At 46.7% G+C, this 16321-nt stretch overlaps 1 non-coding gene across 8 annotated transcripts; it reads right to left on the reverse strand.

The window, feature by feature from the left end:
- Window positions 1-1300: 1300 nt before the first annotated feature.
- Window positions 1301-5417, reverse strand: LOC103636197 (uncharacterized). 8 transcript variants are annotated; one of them, XR_004852174.1, is made up of 5 exons: window positions 4210-5359; window positions 3416-3510; window positions 3217-3328; window positions 2228-3134; window positions 1301-1554 (listed from the first exon to the last, which is right to left on the reverse strand). It is a non-coding gene; the product is annotated as an uncharacterized protein (transcript). The 8 variants fall into 8 exon arrangements; XR_004852172.1 differs by having other exon boundaries at window positions 3416-5417; XR_004852176.1 differs by having other exon boundaries at window positions 2228-3328; window positions 3416-4310; window positions 4411-5359.
- Window positions 5418-16321: the final 10904 nt, after the last annotated feature.

Here is a 16321-nt window from a genome sequence, read left to right on the forward strand (position 1 = left end):
GTAGTGTGGGACATGGTCGGATGTTGGAAAGGCGCAGTAGTTGGATGGGCCTGGGGTCCACAGGGCAGTACATGAGAGAGCATGGGCGGAGGGCCCAGTATAGCCCAGTATTGACTGGGCAATACCTTGGACCGGCCCACTAAGAGATTGGAGATTAGGGTCTAGATAATACACACTCCGTGTGACCGTGTCACCGTAAGCGCCGTCTGTCCATCCGGCCGTCCCCGCGTCGACGCGTCCCGCACACCGCAGTCCCGCTCGGCCGCTCCTGCCGGCGCGATGCAGCAGCTCGGCTGCTCGCGGTCGCTTGTCTGCGACTAGTGTATGGCGCGCGCCCATGCGTAGGGGTGGATAACGCTCGGCTCGGCTCGTTAAGGTAACGAGCCACAGCGTGAGCTCGGCTCGGCTCGTTTACGAGCTCGAGCTGGCTCGTTTAGCTCGCGAGCCAGAGCAGAAAAAATTAAAATGTATATAATAATTATTTTTAGTTAATTTCAAACTAATTTAACAATAGAAAATAGTAATTATACTCAGTTTCACAAACCACGTCAATATAACACCAAATTATCACAATTCATCACTCATTAATTCACAATTCACATATATGTTCATCAGTTTAACCCATAATTATATTTGTATAGACCAAATTAACACATAGGCATAGTTCATTAATCATTAGTTTAATTCATAGGACATAGACACCTCACATATATATAACATGTTCATCAATTATTCTATAAATGATATGTATATAGTTTCGTTTTACTGGAATATGGTAGCTCGTTTAGCTCGCGAGCTGGCTCGTTTACGAACCGAGCTGGCTCGTTAACGAACCGAGCTAGGATGTCAGCTCAGCTCGTGACAAAATTCAAACGAGCCGATCCGAGCCGAGCCGAGCTGACCATGAAACGAGCGAGCCAGCGAGCCACGAGCATTTTGTCCAGCCCTACCCATGCGCGCGTGCTGATCCGTGGTGTAAACTCTTATTATAAGAATGTATAACTTTATACTGTGTGATGAACATGTATATATTTAGAGTACTCATTATTAAGGACATAAGAATATCAGTATCAGATCAAATTTACCAAACTATGTTTTTTTGGCAGCGGTTGCCAACGGAATTGTAGCGTTTATGTCAACTAGAGATTGAACTGAGATTATAATACATATTAAGTAGCATTAAAGTAGTATGCTCCAAGAGCTTAAGCACTGGTGCTAGACCTAACACATTTCTTAAGATTTCAAAGAGTGGAATGAACTTAACTTAAGTTCATCCTAACAAACATGTCCCAATCGTTCCTTCTTTAGTTCCTCGGCTACTCATTTAAAGGCATAAAATACTCAGGTGCACTTTGATCAGTAGTGATTACATCAAGATTTGCTCTCAACATATGGATATTTTGATTTCTCAATAAAAATATAGCATCAGAAAATAAATGATATGAGCTAGATTTAGATGAAGAATTTTATTATAGTACATGTACGTAGAGAAGATATCTCAAGAGCCAATCTCCCAAGCCCACCACTTGAACAGGGAGAAGACATGAAGGAGGCCTATGAAGTTTGAGAAACATAAGTATCAATAATGCAATAGCAAAAGTGAATACCAAAGTACATTGAACAGGGAGAAGACATGAAGGAGGCTTGCAATAATATAATTGGCAGCTAGCAGCAGGTATAAGGATAAGTGATATACTGCCTATGACGATAACAAAAACCTGTGAGGAGTGTTTCCTCCAAAAAAATTTATTAAACTTAGATTTAAGTAATAAGATTTGATAAGAACAAACTTGCATCTTCATATAGTTCTTGTCCTGATTAGAGATAGACACAGCTTGTCCATCAATGCTAATAACAAACAACCCATGATGCATACCCACATACACACCTTAACCAGTAACGTTTATGTAGATACCATAGGTGCATTAACAGCTCGAAACTCAAAAATCAAGCACGTATGCTTGAATCGATTTGAGCAGTCTGTAGTCAACATATGTATTATTCGAACCTCTTGTTCTCAACATAGAACAATAAATTAAATCAACTGTGAATGACACTTCCAAAATGTAGACTAAATCATTCATACACAGTTTGACAGTAACAGACATCTTATCGTTGGATTCCACCGAATCACACAAAAGGAACATGATTTTTCTATGTTTAATTGTGCATGGTTCACCATACAAAAGCTATTATTTTCAAGAGTAAATATGAAATATCATGTTACCTGACAAGATACTCAGGAACAACAACACCTCCCAGGCAACCAAAAATTGCAAAAAAATGAAGGTAGAGAGTCAGATGGTTGTGTCAATAGGATCTGCAACAACTCATATTTGTGATAGATTATTAATAACAATGATCGAGGATCCAATCCCAATAAAGCATATTGCAAAGAGAAGCCAAAAAATAGTCTTCACTATTGCTTCCGAAAACCTGAATTCTTCACCCTTCTTCGTCTTCTTGGCTTTATAGCCCTTTCACCCTTGGCTAAGGGAGTATCGATGTCTTGAATCAATTCAGAAATAAGAACACCTCCCCCAGCCAGCCAAAAAAGTTCTAGATATTGAAGACAAAGAGCAAGATGGTGGTGTTGGCAGCAGTTCATATTTGTGCTAGATTATTAAGAACAGTGGTTCTAGATTCAATCCCAACAAAGCATATTGCAAAGAGAAGCCAGAAATTGGCCTTTATTATTGGATACAAAAAAACGGACAAGAGTGCTGGTCTAAAGTAGTGAAAGTAAAATGTTAATCCCCTTGTTGTTTTGTTCTCTAAATCATTGTGAATCAGATATGTTCATTGTTCAATAGTAAATCATGGAAACACAGGAGGCACAAGGTTCCTTTTGACTTAGTGAACTGTATAACATGAAGAACAAAGTGAAGTATTGTGTATGATTTTGAATGGATATTTAGATGTTAAAAAAATAAAAGAAGCAACTCGTTCGTGAAAGAGGACTTGCAAGACAACACACATATTCTTGCTCCCTGTTTTCGGAGCCTGATCCCTTTCACTGCCATCAAAGTTCAAAATCTCAGAGAATCGAAAGTTTGGATGCCCGGTCACCCAGCGCGCGGATATGCACAGTCAAGTAGTTATCTCCTGGTGCCAGAGTTATAGAGAAGGGGTGCCTGTATATATGGGAAAACTGTAAGCAAGAACCACAGATAAATTACTTCTCGAATATGTGTGCAATAATTAATAAAATGATACCAGTCGAAAGGCAAGACTTGGTATTTTACAAAAAAAAGATGCATTCCACTTTAGTACTTGAAACCCCGAGGCTTCTTCATGTGAATAGAGAGCACATCTCCCAGATAAATTGCTGCTTGCATGTACATAATAGCATTTGATTAATAACTGACAATTTGAAACTCCGAATGAGCCAAATCAATACAGTTCAATAGCTTACCTCACAATACCTGAATGGTAGTCGTTCTCATGAAATTTCCTTATGACTCTTTCACAGGCATAGAAGAGGGCAGGGAAAATCGGGTGCATCCATGTCTGAAATGAACAAACAAATTTGCAAAAAATAAACATAAATATCTAGAGTACACAGTCAGTATCATAATTCATGTTGAACCAAATTTGAGCTCCATGACCAGACCATCAACTAAACATATTCTTGTGTTCAATTACAGAAGGAGTATTTGGGCTGTCTGTGTTCAATTACAGGACAGGAATATTTGGGATGCGCCATATGAACACTAACAGTCTAACACACAAGATCAAGCAAAAGTTGAGAACTTAAGAGATCTTTTTTCTTGTATTTTTCTAACACAAATGCTACTCGTACTTGCTAACAAGCTTGTTTGAATTGGTACAAATTCATTTATGAGGAAATGTAAACAACTTAAACGTGTGAGGACATGGTTTTACATGGTTAATTAATTATTCACTTCCGTTTAGGTGCTTCTTGTCTTCTTGTGCTGTTCTCCTTAAATGTACGTTGGGTGTGCTTGGTGAGTGATGAAACAGACAGTTTCTGCCCACCTTTTTTTTGGGTTGAGCAAACAAGGTTGTAAAGCCGATGATTGTATACAAATGAGCAAACTATAAATACCACACAGTTAGGTGAGACCAAAAGTATCTGTAACAATTCAAATGCTTCTCCTGAGACTTAGTTCAAATTTAAAGTCTCCAGCAGATGCGAAGAAATTAAAACATACTAAAAAATTAGATTGAAACAAACATTGAGCTTACCTCTTTCTCAAAGAATCCGGATAAAATAAGGCAGGAAGACATTCCAATGAGCTAGAAGTATTGATTTGGTTTATTGCTATCTTGTCTTGAATGTTAGTATGCTTTAAAAAAACTTAGACAAAATTCAGTCTTCATCAGTTTGATAGAAGCCTAAAACCATGGTGTTATATGGAAAATGTAAGTACAACTGACATAAGTTACCTGGGTTATGTTCAGGCTGTTTTCATCGATGCTGCTATCTTATTCGTTAGCATTAAAATGTCACAGCAGGAGCATGGCCTTGATTGAACCAGTCATATGCCCCTATTCCATCCACATTTATGCATGTTATCAGATTAGGATACAAGATTTTTGCTTAGTATATCTTGGGCACCTTGAGAGATGCGCTTGGAATGTGAGTGTTCCCCTTTGAGAATATGAGAAAAATAAACATCACGTCGTTAAGATTAGATAGTCAAATATGGATAGACGTTAATAATGGATAGATGTTGATAATGTTGCAAAGAAAAGTGGCATCACTTTCCATCTCCATATGGCAGAACATGTCAACAACAATTAGTGTGGTCCAATTCAGACATTATTCTTCATATCTTCAAATACCTCCACACCCAGACCCAAAAGACAACAATCCCAAGCAGGTTTGTAGTTGCTACATGTCGTACCGCAAAAAATATGTCGTATGCCTCAGAATCATTGATACCTTGAGGCTGAAACGTAGGAGAACCAACCCTAAACCCTAAATGGTAGCATGAGGAATTTCTGTGTCTAGTCAAACCCCAGCAAGGAAAAATGGATGAGGGGGGAAGGGGAAGAGCCACCGCCGCAGCCGTGTCTACTCCAACCCCAGCACGACGAACCCTAGCAATGGGGAGAGAGCTCGTCGGGAAGGGAATGAGGAGGGGACGATGAACCCTAGCAAGGAAAACGAATGGGGGAGAAGGGGAAGATCCGCCTCCGCTTACCTGGACCTTTGGGGCGCTGGCGCTGGGATCTGGAGCCCGAAGCGATGGCGGCTGTCACCGGAGCTACGAACGGGCGGGGGAGGGAGGAGGGGGAGGGAGCGCGCTTACCTGGACCTTTGGAGCGGCGGTGGAGGGAACCGGAGTGCAAAGCGGCTGTCGCCGGAGCCGCGGGCAAGCAGGGGAGGGTGGGGTTTGGGAGGAGCCGAGGAGGAGGGAGCGCGAGATGTGCAGGACGGAGACGCAGAGAAGATGCGAGGAGAGAAGCACCTGGAAGCATCTACACACGGGCTGCACGAAAAATAACATGAACCGATGATCTACGATCAAACGGTCAAGGAAATTTTGCCGACGTGGACGCATATGGAAGCAGATTTCCTTTCTGCTTTAATAATGTCTGCGATGTATGGCGTCATTTTCCCGATATATGGCACATTGATTTCCACCGCAATAAAGGTGTTCTATGAGCCACCTGCAGAACTACTGAAGGACTCAGAGGTTCTGGACAAGCATGTTTGTTGCGTTGGGTGCTTGTGCATTTGTTCTGATCCCAGTAGAACATTTCCTATTCGGATTAGCTGGTGCGAAGCTTATGGAGCGCGTACGATCACTGACATTCCAAAGTTTAATGCGCCAAGAGATTAGCTGGTTTGATAAACCTGAACACTCAAGGTGTGTTGGTTTTTTTATTCTCATCATTTTTTTTCAAAACAATCAAAGTTTAATTTGTTCTCTAAGTTTGATGTGGATAAGCTTGCTTGGCTCGCGGATATCTATTCTGATGATTTTTCTTTTGATGATTGGAAGACTATAAAAGATCAGCTAAGAACTTTTATTATTCATGTACGAAGAATTGAAGAAATTTTTAAAGGACTCGACCTTCAGAAAATCAAGAAGGCATTTCAAAATAAGAAAACTAGACAAATACAATTGACTAGATCTTCTAGAACTAGACTCAACTAAAGGTATATTCTTATTTCACTTGTTCAACAATTTTTACTTTAATTTGTCATTGGTAACTCATTTTTTTCCTAGATTTTATTCACTTTATATGACATTTGGTCGTAAATGTATTGTAATCAAAATGACTATTAAATAAGGTATTTTCAACATCTATTACTTATTTTGTAGCTACAAATTATTTTAAACTGTGTCATAATTATTTTTCTTCGTTGCGTTAGCAACACCTAAATTTTCTGGCGTTCTCCGCCACTGTGAGAGAGCATTGCACGGCGCTGGACGTGGAGCAGGAGAACCAATCAGCACGTATGGGTTGAAGTGTCAGCGTGAAAAGTTGAAGTCGTGGTAGCACTAGTACCCTCATTAGATTTTTATTATAGTAGTATATAGATTGGAACCCTTAAGTTATGTATTTGGTCAGCGACGAGAAGGGCGAGCCCCTCATCAATCACGGTGTCTCGCGCAAGGTCCTTGTTGCCAACGTACGGTCTTCCAGAACGCACGAGACTTCCCGAAAAGATAAGTCGTCATCACTTATGGCTTTTTAATTTTTTTTACCGCCATGATGAATACGAAGTCGTCTAGAACAACCAACTTGCTCCGAGTCATGACTGACACCATCGCCAACAAAGACTCGGACCTCACTCGGGGTCTAGGGAATGGTTTGATGAAATATTTTGTCACATGTATTGCCGATGAGTTGCGTGTACATATAGAGGCGTAGTCAGAATTTTTCTTTAGGGAAGGTCAATACATATATAACTACAATTACAATGTTAATAAATAGAATATATATATATATATACAATATACACTAGTCATAACAATTAACACGGATATATATTAATTACACACTATATTTTAACTAATTATGAACTAACTCTTTTATTTTAACAAAAAAACAATAAAATAATTTTTCTCTTTGTTAGGGGGGCCATGGCCCCTACTAGCCTCCCTTGTCTACACCTGTGTACATAGGATCATTTATTTAGTTTAGAAGCACTCAATTTTTAAGAAACTGATTTATAAAAACTGTGTACATATAGATTTCTTAAAAACCAAAAAACTAGCCCCCTCCAGCTAAAACAAATTATGAAAACTGAGGTGATATCAACTACCATAAACCAATTTTTTCATAAAATAGTTTATAGAAACTAGAAATAAAAACTAAAATTTTAAAAACTAGATTGCTTCCAAACAACGACATATGCATATGGAGTATTTAGTGGTCAATTTTCATTAAAAATAATAGTAAAAAAGCTTGGCAATGACTAGTAATATATAAATAAAGTCCCTTTGTCCCAAAATTAAATTTGTTTTACCTTTTTTAGTTAATTCATACAATATATATGTCTAGATTCATTATCATCCATTTAAACATAAACATAAAAATCAAGAGCTAAAACAACTAATATTTTAGAACGAAATGAGCAATATATAATTAATCACAATATTATTGTTGGTGGTGAGGCATTCATAATTCACTAGCCAGTTGCCCATGCTTTGCTATGGTTTTTATATATCATATAAATAGGTATTAAGATATTTATTCAAATATAATTATTGTACGTGTGGTCTGTTGGTTAGCCCCAAATTTTTGGAGCTGGGGGTGTGGATTCGAGTTCTCGCTCTGCACTTTTTTTTGCACGGTGTGGTAGCTGCGTGGGTGGGGTCGGATGCTGAGCAGGCGCAATAGCTGGCTGTGTGGGCGATGGGATCCACAAGGCAGTAGCTGAGAGAGGGGCGGGAGAACTAGTGAGAGAGAGAGAGAGTGTGTGGGGTGGGCATAGAGTGTCAGCGTGTCCACAGGGCAGTAGCTTAGAGAGAGACAGAAGAACCAGTCGGGGCTTGTGGGGTGGGTTCTAGAGTGTCAGCATGGAGGGTGAAGTTGTGGTAACACCAGGTTTTCATATTAGTTTCTTAATAGAGTATTATAGATAAATAGTTATGTGTGGTCTAATAGTTACCCTCAAATGTTTGGAACAAGAGTGTGTGTGTTCGAGTGCTTGTTTTGCACTATTCTTTTGTATGGTGTGGTAGCACGGAGGGTGAAGCCGTGGTATTATCAGGTGTCCACATTACGTTTTTAATCTCTACTACTCTATAAGAAGGTAACGTGGACGTCCACACCAGGCTTCACCATGCCTCCACCCCCTCACGCCACGCTCAAAATTTGTACAAAATAATAATAATGATGAAATAAATATATAAAGAAATAAAATAGTAAATTCAGGTATCTCAAATTATACTTGAGTATTGAAATTTGAGGGCTAAATTTTGAAAACCAAGAATTGTTTTAGAAAAGAAGTAATGGAAAAGTTTTCTATTCAACCAAATGGTTATGCATATCATTAAATGATGCACCATAAGTATTTATTTATATGAATATTTAATTTTTGAAGTAACTTTTATTTCTTACCCTACATTTAAAATTCTATTTTTCTAAAAAGAAAGAAAAGGAGAAAAAAATTATAAAGTACAAAATAAATTCATAAATAAATAAATTTCACAGTAGTATGTTCAAGATGAATACTTAATTTGAGAACAAATTATGCTACAAAAATTTGAATTTAAATCTTAGATTTGGAAATGAAAAAGAGAAAACAAAATGGGGAAATAAAAAGAAAAGAGATAAAAGAAAAAAACGAAAACCCTTTTGGGCCGAAAACCACCTAGTAGATTAGTATAGATATAGATTATACTCCACCATGTGAAGATTTATCCTCTGCACACACATGCAGCCGGCATAACCCATCTAGTTTTTATCCGAATTTCGATCTCGAATTAACCGAATTCCGTATTTTTCAAACGGTTTATGCTTTCAAATTCAAAAATCTGGATTACGCATTTTTCCGACTGAATTCGGAATTTTGAATTTAAAACGTAAACCGTTCGAATAATGCGAAATTCCGTTAATTCCTGTTTCCGGAAACGGCCCAAATTCGGATAAAAACATGATAGGTTATGCCGGGCGCATGTAGAGATGGCAATGGGTACCCGCGACCCGATACCCGATGGGTATTTACTCCATTAGGGTATATATGTGGGCTAATTATTTTACCCGTGGGTCTGTTATTGGGCAAAAATCTTCACCCAATGGGTAAACGGGTATTAGAACGTTTCGCCTTCACCCATACCCGTTAACCCGTGGGTATAAAATACCCAATATAAACTTAGCCGAAGCATGAACTTGAACTTTAGTTATCCATCTTTTTTACTATTAACAACCTTTTAGACTATAATGTCATAGAAGGCTTAACGACAATTTAATGACCATGTAATAGAACATGTAATGTGCTATGTAGTACTATCCTAGTGTTACTACTTTATCCAATAATCTTTGGTGTGTTGAATGGATGGTTAAATGATGCTAGAAAATTTTGTAATGGTATTTATATGGATATACTTGACATCTGTATAGTATAATATTTTGATAGATGTTTAATTTTTGTGGGTACGGGTGACCCGATGGGTGACCCATACCCACATGGGTATGGGTATGGGGGTAAATCCATACCCACCAGTGTATGTGGGTGACCCGGTGGGGTTATTTTTGTGTCGTTGATATGAGTATGGGGTAGTAATACCCGGTGGGTATTTACCCATTGCCATCTCTAGGCGCATGCTGTCGCCATACACGCACATCAGAGAGGCCATCTATGACGAAGGAGACCCGCCGCCACCCAGCCTCACGTACGCAGCAACATAGGGCAAGCTTCAGCACGCCAGGATCGGATTCGGAGCACGCAGCCGAACAGGAAGCAGCCCCAGCCGCCGTCAACAGGAGCACGTACACCACGGAGCCAGCTTCAAGAATCCAGTTCGTAAAAAAAAAGGGCATACACAGCATCCGCCAGACGCACGCCATACACAGCGCCAGTGCCGCCAGAAAGGAGATTAGGCAGCTTCGGAAGATTCGATGGTTATTCTGAATGACGAAGATCTGAACCATACGTTTACCGTGTATACCTCACGTCCAGGAAGACCTAATGGTTATGTCTAATTGATTTAATTTGATAATCTGCTCGACCTTTTCAGTTAGGCCACCGGTCTCCACATAAAATTCATCAAAAACGTGCATGTTTTGTTTTTTGAGTCTCCAGAAATGCAAATGCTAGTTGCTTCTTGCTGAGATGCTATTACCATCTTTTGTGGTGATGGAAGAATCCATCCCTACCCTTTTCGAGCGGGCCTGGCGAATTATCGAGATTAATGCTGTGATGGTCCGACCCTCAATTTCAGCCAGCCCAACTAAACAGGCGTCGTGTCGGTCTTCAGTCGCAGTCCCAGAACCAGTTGCACAGTATCGTTCTTGGGCTCTCTCTACCGGGCCTGGAGGTATCAATGGGTCGACCGAAGCACAAAGTGAAAAGGATATCCTAATTTAGTGGTAACTATTGTTTTTACTTAAAAGAAAACAAAGACTGATATAAAAGATAGACACAAAACAATCTATAGAAAAAAAATATAATCTCTTAAATACTAAGAGGGTGTTTGTTTAGGATAATAGTCTGTTTAGATTATATAAATCTAACAAATTTTAAATTAAGTGTTAGTTTAAAAATTATTTTAATATATAATCTGATCAGATTATAATCCAAACAAATACCTCCTAAATCGGGCTTCTTCTTCATTTGGTTGTCCACTGCGTGTCGGAGACCGAAGATCGCACTGAAACAAACAACAGAAAACAGAAAAACCCATGCAAACACCATGTCTCAAGATGAAGCACACACTTCACCTCAAGGAGCGATGAAATTAAGAAGCAAAAAAAAATACATATGATCATGTAATGGAAGATAATCCAATCAACGCATTTGCCGGTGGAAAATTGTTGCTGGCTGGACTTCTGTGTATACAAACCGTCTAGCCTGAGCAACCGTGTCGGCGTTTCGAACCCGGGGTATCCCTGGACCGACGAGTAAATTGTCGCCGCGTGTCCCAGCCCAGATGGGTCGGCGCGAGACGGAGCACGAAGGGGAGCAAAAAAGGGGGAGACAGGCGTAAATGGGAAACCCGCAGCCTTCGTGTTGTCCTGCGCCCAGGTCGGGTGCGCTTGCAGTAGGGGGTTACAAGCGTCCGCGTGGGAGAGAGCGAGAGACTTTACGCGTCGTCCCGTTCCCCCGCGCGGCCAACCCTCTCGTATGAGAGCCCTAGGCCTTCCTTTTATAGGCGTAAGGAGAGGGCCCAGGTGTACAATGGGAGATGTAGCAGTGTGCTAACGTGTCTAGCAGAGAGGAACTAGTGCCCTAAGTACATGCCGTCGTGGCAGCCGGAGAGGTTTTGGCACCCTGTTCATGTGATGTCGTGGCCGTCGGAGGAGCGCTGGAGCCTTGCGGAAGGACAGCTGTCGGGGCTGTCGAGTCCTTGCTGACGTCTCCTTGCTTCCGTTAGAGGCTGCGAGCCGCCGTCGTCATGGAACACGCGGGGCGCCATCATTATTTGTTTACTGGGGCGAGCCAGATGAGACGCCGGTCTTGTTCCCCGTAGCCTGAGCTAGCTAGGGGAAGGGTAATGATGGCCCCCCTGTGACGTGGTCGGCCCGAGCCCTGGGTCGGGCGAGGCGGTGGCTCCTCCGAGGTTGAGGTCGAGTCTGTCTTCCGAGGTCGAGGTCGAGTCCGAGCCCCGGGTCGGGCGAGGCGGAGACCATCGTCTGAGGACAAGGCTGAGTCCGAGCCCCGGGGGTCGGGCGAGGCGGAGTTCATCGTCTTCCGGAGCCGAGGCTGAGTCCGAGCCCTGGGGTCGGGCGAGGCGGAGTTCGTCGACTTCCGGAACCGACGCCGAGTCCGAGCCCTGGGTCGGGCGAGGCGGAGTTCGTCGTCTTCCGGAGCCGAGGCCGAGTCCGAGCCCTGGGTCGGGCGAGGCGGAGTTCATCGTCTTCCGGAGCCGAGGCTGAGTCCGAGCCCTGGGTCGGGCGAGGCGGAGTTCGTCGTCTTCCGGAGCCGAGGCCGAGTCCGAGCCCTGGGGTCGGGCGAGGCGGAGTTCGTCATCCGAGGCCGAGACGGGGGCCGAGCCCTGGGGTCGGGCGAGGCGGCGCTTCCTATGGCGCCCGAAGCCGGACTTGGCTGCTGTAAGCCTCACTCTGTCGAGTGGCACAGCAGTCGGAGCGACGCAGGCGGCGCTATCCTCTTGTCAGGCCGGTCAGTGGAGCGACGAAGTGACTGCGGTCACTTCGGCTCTGTCGACTGAAGGGCGCGCGTCAGGATAAGGTGTCAGGCCATCCTTGCATTAAATGCTTCTGCGATACGGTCGGTCGGTGTGGCGATCTGGCCAAGGTTGCTTCTTGGCGAAGACTGGGCCTCGGGCGAGCCGAAGGTGTGTCCGTTGCTTGAGGGGGCCCTCGGGCGAGACGTGAATCCTCCGGGGTCGGCTACCCTTGCCCGAGGCTGGGCTCGGGCGAGGCGAGATCGTGTCCCTTGAGTGGACCGAGCCCTGACTTAATCGCACCCATCAGGCCTTTGCAGCTTTGTGCTGATGGGGGTTACCAGCTGAGATTAGGAGTCTTGGGGCCTTGGGGGTACCCCTAATTATGGTCCCCGACAGTAGCCCCCGAGCCTCGAAGAGAGTGTTAATACTCGCTTGGAGGCTTTTGTCGCACTTTTTTGCAAGGGGACCGACCTTTCTCGGTTGCGTTTCGTTCCGGTGGGTGCGCGCGAGCGCACCCGCCGGGTGTAACCCCCGAGGCCTCGGAGGAGTGGTTTGACTCCTTCGAGGTCTTAGCGCGTTTCGTGATGCTTCGGCCGGCCTGTTTGTTCCCTCATGCGAACTGGCCATAGCCCGGGTGCACAGTCGAGTCCCAAGTTCTCGGGCTGGTATGTTGACGCTGTCAACAGTTTGGCCAGAGCCGGGTTTGCGAGAGCAGTCCCCGAGCCTCCGCACAGAGCGAGAGGACGGTCAAGGACAGACTCGACTTTTTTACATACGCCCCTGTGTCGCCTTTCCACAAGGAGGAGAGGGGAAAGCGCCATGTTGCCCTTGGAGGGCGCCGAACATGGTGTCTCCAGTGAGTTGCTAACGGGTAATCCGAGTGGACGCCCGTGCCTCATTCGTTAGGGGTCGGCTAGTGGCCCAGAGGCGCGCTCCAAAAGTACCTGTGGGTGATTTGCCAGACCCGGTCCCCTTTTGACGGGGTCCGAGGGCTCGATGCCTCCCTCTGATGGGATTCCGTTACAAGATCGTTCCCGTTGGTCTCGAAAATGTCCTAGGGTACCTCGGGAGCGTAGCCCGAGCCTTGGTTATGTATCGAACGTACCCAGGGTCATCCCTCGCTCTGCGTCTGAGGCGGCTGTCGAACCCTTCGGGGGCCAGCCTACGAACCCCTGATCAGTAGTGGGCGCGGAGCCCGAGTGGCCTGAGGCGGCCGTTGAACCCTTCCGAGGGACCGGCCTTCAAACCTCTGACCAGTAGTGGGCGCGGAGCCCGAGTGCTCTGAGGCGGCCGTTGAACCCTTCCGAGGGGTCAGCCATCGAACCTCTGATCAGTAGGGGGGCTCGGGGCCCGCTTCCTTCACAGAGAAGGATCCCTTTCGGAGTATCCCCTTTCCCGATCCCTGAGGCAAGAGAGAGAAAGAGGAAGTGGAAAAGGATACAAAATCGAATGACGTGGTGCACCTTTTTTGACGCGGTCATTATGGCGGAGGTGAAGCGTCGCCTGCTTCGCCTGCCAAAGGTGCCGCCTGTCCTGCCGCAGAGTTAATGCGACGGGACGTGTGGCTCGCGGGGCGGCCGTTGTGCGTGCGCGAGCCGTTTGAGGAATGGAACACGGGCGCGTCGTCTTCACGTCGTGGGAGTTGGTTCTCTCACTGTCCTAGGAGGGGACGTGAGCTTGCTGACGACTTGACCGCTGCTTCCGCCCGCCTGCCACCGCCATTACTGCCGGCCCATTTCTGGCCGTATCGACCGTCGCGCCTTCTCCCGCGGCTGACTGACCCGTGACCGATGTGCTCGGTTGGCACTGTTGGGCCGTGCGCAGGGTCGCCTCGAGTCACGGCACTAGTTCCGCAGTCGAGGAGGCGCGGTACTGGCGCAAGTGGCGGTGCAGTTTCTCGCACGTAGTAACCGGCGCGCCGGTTATATGACGTGTGGGCCTGGGCCTCCACGCTGGACGCGTCGAAGTCGAAGGGGTGCACCCCCTTGGTGCGGTTGCATGTCGCCTGCATGGCGGTCCGCCCTTTCACCCGCTGGTGTGGGCGAAAGTGGAGGAATGCTCGTAACCGCTGGGCAGTTGCGCGCTTCGCGCGCGACGGTTTTAGCTCCTTCTGTCCTGGGCCAGCTTGCACGATGCGTGGGACCCAGCCCCCGTGTCGTAGGGGGAGGACCTTGGAGCGTGTTGGAGAAGACTCAGTCCGCGACGGCTGAGGACGCAAGTGGGGAGAGTTGCCTTTAAAAGGAGGGTGACCCCCTTGAAAGGCAACCATATCTTCGCGCTCCCCTCATGCATCGCGTCTTTCCACCTTCCGAGCCCCTGGATGGGGGCGCCCGCGGTTCTTCTGCCTCGTCGTCGTTGGAGGAACGCAACTTCGCAGAAGTTGGTACCTTTCAGCCATCGTTCGGCTTCAAGGATTTTCATCAGGCAGCCCGGCTGCCCTCGCCGGTGGTCACCCAAGACGGTGACCACCAGTTCGATGGTGGGGAGAAGCGAGCCGGGCTGCGATCTTGGTCCCGCCCTCATCTTCAAGGATCTTCATCATCCTTGTTGGGGCGGAGAGCGAGGTGAGCCAGGGCTCTACCTCCCGCACGGGTCGGCTGGCCACCTCTTCTTCCAGCTTCTGGTGGTGGAAACCATCCTCCAGCTCTGCGGAGGAGGCGTCCTCCAGCCATGCCGGGGAAGGCGAACTGTTGCTGCCCAGCTAGGATGCAACATTCCGTCCTCTGTCCTCGCTTTCGTGGCGAGGACGGGAGCGAGGACCTGCCGGTGCGCTTTGGAGCGGCCTGCGCTCGCTGGTGCGGCGTTGGTGGACAGGCGGACGTCGCCGTCGGTGCTGACGTGGTGGCAGCTGGAGAAAGCTTCTCCGCCGTCAAGGCCGTCAGCGCCGCCTACAGACCGACCTCCGGCTCTTTGGCTTTAATGTCTGGTTCGCGTCCCTTGAGTGGGGACGTGAACGAGAGCCTTCCGGTGGTTGCGTCCGTCCTGGGACCATGGCTGCTACTGCAGAGGTCGCTGGCGAGTCGCCCGAAGCTTGTCGCCCCGCAGGCTCCCCGGTGTGGAGGTTGTTCATACCCACGGGGACGGAACTGGAGTTCCGTTTGTAATGGCACCTTGAATGTCGGTGACTGTTCATTGTGGCTATCGGGGCCTGAACATGTATGTATGTTTAGCATGAAGCCGTGTTTTTTCTTCATTTTGAGCACTAGGACTCGCCTGTCGGCTAACTGAACCGCTTCACCAAGCGTGAGTTGCCTCGTGCGAAGGTGACGAGTGAGGTACCCGTATCCCGGAGGCGTAGAAGTCCCTTGGCTCGGTCGACCTTGCCGCCCGAGGCTTCTCTTGCTTAGTTAAAGGAACCCTCGGCCGCTCTTCGATGAGCCGAAGCCGGAGGCAGCGGTGTTAGCATGGACAGAGGCAGAGTTGGCTCAAAAAGAAGACTTCGTCGGCCGGAGCCTGGCCGGGCCGTCCACTGGCGGGACCGACGCCGGAGTCGAGTTGCCGAAGCCACGAGCCGGGTTGGTGTCCTCGGAGGACAGCCGGCTGATGCTTCGGGGCGACCGGCCGAGGCGTCTGCTCGGGCCGGATTCCTGGAGGAGACCCCGGCGGCGATGGCCCAGGCGTGGTGCCGATGTCGTCCTTCGGAGCGGAGATCCTCCGACCGTGTTGTCGTTCGAGGCTTGGTCGGACTTCGCCGAAGGTGGAGTTGACGCCGAGGGTGGTGTTGCTCCCCCTTCATCGACATCTGAGCCTGCAGGATCGGTTCATCTTGTAGTGTGCGTATGTTTTCTGCGGCCGCCGAGGCCCAAACATACTGTCATCGCGTTGTAAAGTTGCGTTTCTTTTCCTCTTGTTTCGAATATCTAGACTTATTTGTCGGTAACAAAATTGTTTGTCCGAGCAAGAGTTACTTTTCACGGAAGGTGATGAGTGAGGTATCCGTATCCTGGAGGCGTAGGAGTCCCTCGGCTCGGTCGGCCTTGCCGCTTACGTGTACTCTTACTCGTCCGTAGGATTCTGCTATCGATATAGTCGAGAAGGCACGAAAA

The sequence above is a fragment of the Zea mays genome, chromosome 8, assembly GCF_902167145.1.
Source record: "Zea mays cultivar B73 chromosome 8, Zm-B73-REFERENCE-NAM-5.0, whole genome shotgun sequence".
Classification (NCBI taxonomy): domain Eukaryota; kingdom Viridiplantae; phylum Streptophyta; class Magnoliopsida; order Poales; family Poaceae; genus Zea; species Zea mays.